This window comes from Cryptomeria japonica, chromosome 8 (genome assembly GCF_030272615.1).
Source record: "Cryptomeria japonica chromosome 8, Sugi_1.0, whole genome shotgun sequence".
Classification (NCBI taxonomy): domain Eukaryota; kingdom Viridiplantae; phylum Streptophyta; class Pinopsida; order Cupressales; family Cupressaceae; genus Cryptomeria; species Cryptomeria japonica.
In genome coordinates, this window is record NC_081412.1 from 589762953 (window position 1) to 589771566 (window position 8614).

Sequence of the window (8614 nt, forward strand, 5' to 3'; positions counted from 1 at the left end):
TCTCCCAAAAGGGTTTTCCCCATGTAAATCACCATGTTATGGTTTGAATTTTATTATGTCTATTTTTGTTTTCAGTGACTGTTGTAACGATCTATAAAAGTTTTTGCATTACCCTCCTCTCAAGGTTAGTGTAGGAAGTTTTTCCCCTACTTAACTTCCTTACATATCCTTAGTCAACTTACATCCGGTCACCATAGGGGTTCCAATTGGCTTTGTATCCTCCAAACCAAATGTCTTCGACAACTCTTTCACATACTTGGATTGTGATATAAAAATCCTTTTTTTTGTCTAAGTAATTTGCAATCCTAGAAATAATTTCATCTCTCCAATCATAGACATCTCAAATTCACTCTGCATTTCATTAGCAAACTCTTTTCACAAACTATAATTTCCTCCAAAAATAATGTCATCAACTAAAATTCAACAATCAAAATATTATCGTGACCAATCTTGAAATGTAGGTTACTATCAGTAGTACCTTTGTTAAATCCAAGCTTCAGCAGATACTTATCCAATCTGGCATACCATGTTCTAGGTGCTTGCTTCAATCCATACAATGCTTTCCTCAACTGGCACACCATATCACTCTAATTAGTCAACTGAAATCCATCTGGTTGATCTATGTACACTTCTTCTTCCAATTCGCCATTTAGGAATGTTGACTTGACATCCATCTGATAGACTTTGAAATCTTTGTAAGCAAGATAAGCAAGAAACAATCTAACAGAGTCTTCAATTCTTGCCACCGGAGCAAAAGTCTCTTCAAGATCAATTCATTCCATTTGAGAATATCCTTTACAAACAAGTCTTGATTTGTTTCTAAAAACTTCACCTTTCTCATTCAATTTCTTCTGGAAGACCCATTTGGTTCCAATTACATTTTTGTTTTTAGGTCTGGGAACAAGAATCCATGTATTGTTCTTTTCAATCTAATTCAATTATTCTTCCATTGCTTTTACCCAATGTTCATCTTTACTATGCTTCATTCACATCCTTAGGTTCAATCTTATAAATCAAACAATACTCAACTTGATCTACAACAATTCTTCTTCTAGTTTGAACACCTTTATTTCTATCTCCTATGATCTGATTTTCTGAATGATTCAATCTTACGTACCTAGGAGTCTTAAAATTTTCTTGAATTTTAGACTCTTGAATTCTTTTTTTTGCACTTGCACTAGTTATAACACTGGTAGGTCTTTCTTTTATTAGAATAACCAAGAAATATTCCTTAATCAAATCTAGCATCAAACTTTCCTAAATCTTCATCTCTTCTGATATAACATTTACTTCCAAATTTTTTGAAATATTTAACAGTAGGATCATGACCAAACCATAGTTCATAAGGGGTCTTATTGGTATCACCTTTGATATGCACTCGGTTAAGAGTGTAAACAACAGTACTCACAACTTATCTCTAATAAAAATGCGGATCATTACCTTCAATCATCATTTTCCTAGTAGCTTCTTGAATAGTTATATTCTTCCTTTCCACAACTCCATTTTGTTGAGGGGTTCTCAAAGCAGATAATTATCTTCTTATCTCATACTCTTCATAAAATGCATTAAACTCACCGGAAATGAATTCTCCACCTCTATCAGATCTCAAACACTTCAACTTCAAACTTGTATCAGTCTCAACCATAGCTTTGAAAATCAAGTGAACTTATCTAAAGCTTCAAACTTCTCCCTCAAGAAAGTAACCCACATCATCCTTGAATAGTCATCTATCAACAACATGAAATATTTGTCTCCTTGCAAGCTTCTAACTCTAGAAGGTCCACACAAATCAGTATGCACAGGATCTAATAATCCATTTGAAAAATGCTTCTTACTCTTGAAAGATATTTTGGTTTGTTTCCCTAACTAACATTCCTTGCATATTGGGTTAGCAGGTTTAATCATCTTAGAAAGATCTCTCACGGCCTAAGTAGAACTTGTCTTAATAATGTTATCAAAATTCACTTGATAGATCCTTCTATGCCACAACCAACTTTCATCAACTTGAGAAATCGAACATATTTTACCGGAGCTATTCAAGTGAAAGATATTACCTTTAGTCTTTGTACTTGATGCAATCTCAATTCTGGAGCTACCCAATATTCTACACTTTCCATTCTTGAACCGAAGATCATGTCCCTTGTCAACCATTTGTCCAACACTCAAAAGATTATAATTTAGGCCTTCCACATACAAGACATCATCAGTATTGTGTTTACCGTCAAGAGAAATAGAACCTCTCCCACAAATTATACTAGCTTTATCATCTCCAAACTTTACCAATCCATCTTCATACTTCTCCAAGCTCACAAACTTACTCTTATCACCTGTCATATGATGAGAGCATCTATTTTCAATCACCCATTCATCTTTCTCTTTAACTTGTGCAGCCAAAGATCTTTCCACATTCATGCAGCTAGCAAAATCAGTAGGTATTGGATCATCTTCCTTGATAGCAATAAACACCCATTCATTATCACTTATATTTCCTTTATCTGATTCATCATCTGACACACCTTCATCAGCAACATAAGAACATTTCTTTTTAAATTTAGGCTTGTAAGTCTTTCTAGGAACTCTTTCCAAACACCTTGAGGCAAAATGACCTATCTTATTACATGAAAAATATTTAAGAGGCAACTGTCTTTCATACTTACCAGCCCCTTTAGGTAATCTCTTGGAAATCAATGCTTCAAGCTCCTCAAGCTCTCACTCTTCTTCCTCCATTTACTTCATCTCTTTCTCATATCTTGATATCCTCCTTGAATAACTTTCTCCCAGATCATCTCTACTTATCCTTTTCAGAAACAATGGCTTTGAATGCAGATTTTGTCTTAGGAAGGGAGTTACCAAACTCACTTAATTCAAAGGTTGATAGCTTCCCAATCAACATGTCTTTTGTCACATCAGTCATGGTCTGGATCTCCTCAATAGTAGAAAATTTATGTTTGTAGGATGCAAGAAAGGATCTAAGAACTTTAGCAACAATCTCTAATTCTTCCAACTTTCCACTAACACATTTGATATTGCACACCAATTCATTCACCTTCTGTATAAAAGAAGTAATGTTCGAGCATCTTCTATCATCTTTAACATCTCATACTTTCCATTCAAGCTCTGCAACTTAGCAATCTTCACATAGCTATTTCCTTCATATAGGGTTTCCAACTTCTTCTAGATCTCATGAGCAATCTGCAATTCCATAGCATTTGTCATCTCAAAATCAATTAAGGCACTCAACAATGCTCCCTTAGCTCTAATATTACATTCAACTTCCTTTATCTCATCTGGAGTTGTAGGTCCATTAGTAGGGATAGTATACTTGTTCTTTGTAATAGTCCAATAAGCTTCGCCAATGCATCTCAGATGACATTCCATGCGGCTCTTCCAAAGAGAGTAGTTAGTTCCATCAAATCTCAAACTGCCCTTCTTGTAAGTCACCATCCTGGATCACCTCAAGCAGTTAATCTTCTCCAGAGTAACCTGCTCTGATACCAATTGATGAAATAGATTTGATAACTAACACACAATTGAGAGGGGGGGTGAATCAGTTGTCTCACAAACTTTCACAATTCAAACTTATTCTCAAATCTGATTATAAAGCATGAAAGCGTAAATCAACAACACATCAAGAACACACATCACCAAGATTTTTGACGTGGAAAACTCGGTCAAGGGAAAAACCACAGTGGAGACCTACCCACAATATGATGATACTCTATTAAAAATATATGAAATATTACAATGGGGAATGTACATGCATTCAGGCACACTACCTAGAGCTCACTGCTCAAGAACAACAAGGTTTACAACCCTAGGGAAGACTCACTTTCTTACAAGAAGATTCAAATTACATCTGGAAGATCATGAACTGATGAAATAGCATTTCCTAATGCATGTTTACAGTTTTGGTTAAGCACATAATAACTATCTTCTTCTCACACTTCTTCTTTGCCTCCAAAAGATGAATACATTTAACACACATACATTCTAATTCGCATCCATACACTTGCACAATTACAAAGATATTACATTTATTTATACATGTCATCAACCTCATCAAGGTCGGCTCAACACTCATCACTTAATTATAAAAATATAACTATACACACTAAAAAACCAAATGCGGACCAAGCAATGTCGGCCAAGACATAGCACATACTCACATCACATGCCTCGAATATGAAACACCTCCAAGAATTATGCATCAAAAATCCACAACATGCTACAATCATCTGGTAGGCCACAAATATGAAGAACAATAACACACTAGAGAAAATCATCAATTATGTGCATAACGATCAATGCAGACCACCAACACAAAAGGCACATGATCCAAAAACATTCACAAGCATCATGAATCATCTCTGCAACATCCACAACAACTCAAATTACTAGAATCACATCATCATTATACCGAACTTTAATAACACTAACTGGAATGAGTGACAACTTGGAAAAAAACTTGCAGAGCTCCAAACCATGAACCACTTGAATTGAAGACACACATCAATGTCCCAAATATTCCTCCAAATCGGCAGAACAAGATATTACAATGCAGAGCAATACGGATCGAAATACTGAACACTACCATCACTGAACAACAGAAAAACCAGCCACAACACAGCTATCCATAACTCACTCAAATCTTCATGCAGACCTCTGAAAATCATACTGAACCATCTATACACAATACTCTACAAACCCTTTAATCTGCAAACTTTGGTGCAGAACAAATCAACTCACTGAACTTCACTACAACACTGTCATAGATAGAGAAATATGTTGGCATCAATGACAACACATCTCTCAGATATAATCAAAGCACATATTTGTAGCATACTAACATAAATCTCCAACAATCTCCCCAAACATCCAACACCCTCATTGTTTGTCCCTTTCCCTCCTTCTCTGTCCCTATCTTGCTCTTTAAATCCATCGTAAATCCAAAATTAAGAGAAACATATATGAGTTTTGTTAAGTTAAAATAAAAATGATTATGCATTTTGTTAAGTTAAAAGGAATGAGAGATCTCTGAAGTATGTGTAGGATCATGGTGATTGGTGGGCCAAGCAGGCCCTTAAGTGGCAATGAAAATTAAAAAATAGAGTTAGGCAACTTGACGTAAAAATTTGAGTAAGTTACCACCATTATTTCAAAAATTTGTAAGAATAGAATCTGTAGAAAATTGAATGTAGTTTCTAGACTACTAGTTGTTTTCTGAAATAAAATAAATCTATTTGACGAAAATTTGAAATTTCAATGCAGCGATACTAAAATTTCAGAAAAAAGATAAGAAGCAGGAGTCTATCTAACCACCCTAACCACAATCAAATCATAATATTTTTTTATAAGATTTTAGATATAAGTAGAAGACTCGTGTTTGGATGTGACACATATTTTTTTGTATTTTTTTAAATAGATAATTAATTATGATATTTTTAATACAACTTTTTAAAAATTTCAAAACGCATATGTTTGACCACCATAACTTGGTCAAAATTTTATGAAATTCATTTTTTTTTTAAATCCTATAGTATACGAAGCATAGAATGTGACGCATGTTTTGGATTCAAAAAATGGGATACCGTTTGAAAGTGATAGATATTTTTCAATTAGCCTATCAATCAAGACTTTGGTCAGAATATCACCACTTTTTGGCCCCTCATGATCCTGCACATACCCTGTGTTTTTTTGTAACTTTATTTAAGAAAAACGAACTTGTCTTATGCTTACTTTTTTTTAAAAAGAATGTTTTGCTTCTTTATAACATAAGTGTGGTATTGAGCCAAATAATACGCCCGAGTTAATGGCTTGGTTCTACCAAGCCATAACACAAGCATGTTATTTGAATTTCTACATAACATGCTCATGTTTTTCTAATTTTTGGCAATCTGACCACTTTTTTGTGCACAGTCTTGGTGCATATGCCTAGAATAAAAGAGGCAAAAAAACATTTCACAATAATACAAAGATTTAACATGGTTCACCTAATGCAAGCTACATCCACAAAGAAACAACCATACACTTTCTTGTTTACTATCCAATGAAGAGTAAATTACAATCTACTGATATTTCAAATTCCAAATCCACTTATTTATCAAGCCTTTTTGGTGGTTTAAAAAGGTTATTTTTCATATCAAAATAATAACCAACTCATTTATTAAAAATGGATATTTTTTTCTTTGAGGGCACCGCCCTTGAGCCCTCGACTAGGAGTGTTTCTCCATACCCCTACCTTGGGCTCCATCTTTGGCCCTACAAGGAGGATAGTCCCCCCAAGCCCCACAAGATGGTATCTTCTCCTCCTGTACTCCCCTCCAATTGATTCAAGGGAAAAACGTGACTAACAAAGTCACCAAAATCCAAGCCTAACATCATGATTAGTCATCACATACCAATAATCTCCCACTCAAAGACTAATCAGGGTCCAAACCAAACAATCACCCACTTAGAGATTGATCTTGTAGCAACACCATTGCACTTGTACCTCCCACTAGAGTGACATGCCTAGATTTGATGTGTTTCTCATTTGAATTTCTACTATTATCATTCATGAAGGGCAACAAAAATTGAGTAGGCTATCAATTTCTTTCGACTTACTGCCTTTGTTAACATATTAGTAGGATTTTGACTAGTTTTTATCTTTTCCAATTTCAAGTGTTCATCTTCTAAATCCAACAACTTTTGTGAAATGGGTCTCAATTGTTTATCAATCCCAATTATCAACTTCACTACATTGTCATTCTCTCCCCAAAAATGATGGATACAAAAGACTTGAGAGATGGGGGTATGGAAATGAGATTTGTACAGATAATGATGAGGGAAAGTTAGATGATGGAGAAGGTGAGAGAGTCTAGATGGAGGGTACTAACACTCAAAACCATGGTAGCAGTTTCTTGCTCAAGTGATGGCATCTATTGGGTGTCACGACTCCATGCCAGAATAAAGACATTGAAGGCTTCTTGTTGCATAGGTTATGGAATTGGATCCTTCGATGGTGAGGGCATTCTAGATGTTGAAGTTAGATAGGAACCTAACAATGATGATCTGCTTCCAAACATTGAGGATTCATGGGGCAAGAAGGATGAAGAAATGCTCTTTGATGTTCTCCTAGAGTCCCATTTGAATGCTCTGAAGAGTAAATATGTGTCCTTTGAGGAGTGTTGAGGACAAGGGGATTTTAAAGAGGGTTTTCCACTTTGAGCTTTGTCAATAGAGGCCCAACATTCTACCTTGTTGCACTCATGCTCTCAGATGTAAGTTGATTTGAGGGAGGTTTATGCTAAGCCTACTCTTGCTAAAACTAGGTCTAATGAATTTGGTAGCTCTCTTGAGAGGGGATTTGTACTACCTCTTCCCAAGAATCCTCCACATGTGAAAACTAAGAAACTTACTCATACTGCTTTGTCAATGCAAGTGATGGGATTATTGAGCCTTCCCTTTATCTTGGTGTGAGCCTTAGTATGGGGTTTCCTTTCCAAGTGGAGGCTCCCTTTCCTCTTTTCTTGTTCAAGGAGTGTCTTCAAATCCCCATAGTGTGATGGTGGAAGGTTGTGCTAATTAGGTATCCACTTTTGTGGATCCTCAAACTCTCTTATTTTAGAGCCATATTCTTTCACCTTCTAATGAGTGGGTGGATATAGCTAATTTTGGCCTATAGTCTTCTCTTATTGGGAGATTCCTTGGTATAGACCAAATATTGATCTTATTCACAATGGGGTGTGTGGTTATTGGTTTGCTTCAAGTATGTTGAGTGTGAAGGCTTTGATGAATGGGTACCTTCTATTCTCCTTCAAATCCATTGCGGTTTATTCTTGATTTCTTCAAGAAGGTCCCTAGTTTTAGTAATGCTTTTCTTCATAAATACAAAGATGATCTACTAATTTTGATACTACCAAGATTAAGTTGGTTCCTGTATAGGTATGTCTCCTATAGCTCCCTTTGTATCTTTGGGATGAAAGTATCATTCATCATATTGTTGATGTTATTGGTCAATTTATTACCATTGACAAAGTCACAAAAGCTAGAATGACTTTTTTGTATGCTATTTTTTGTGTTTGTATTGAAGTTGGTTCGAAGTTTCCCAATAGTATTAAGTTGTTCTCCAAGTTTGGTGTCTGGGAATAGAAACTTCAATATGCATCATCTTAGTTGAATCACTTCTACAATGTTGGGCATTTCTCCTTAATGTGCCAAGATATTCATGAGATGGTACACTCTAATGAGTTTGAGTTGGTTTTGGAATATACTCAGAACTACCTCATGAGTAAAGCTTTGGGTTATCTTCAATGGAACAAGTAGTGTTTGAGATCCCCTCTTATGAGAACAATATTTTTGGATGTCCTTTGCCTCATTACAATGGAAAGGTGTTGGGTTCTATTGGGAGAGATCCCATTACTAAGGAGGGCGATGCTTGCAAGATTAAGAGAAAATTGGATGTGATGATTAAGAGACCTTTGCCTATGTTTTCTCCTTTGAACAATGGAAGGGCATTCCACTTTCGCCCTGCCCCCTTCTAAGACCTTCGATGAAGTTTAGTTTCAAACCAACTTGATTGTTTGACTTCTAACTTGCTTTTGTATGGTTGCTTGCAATCATCTTCTACTAATTT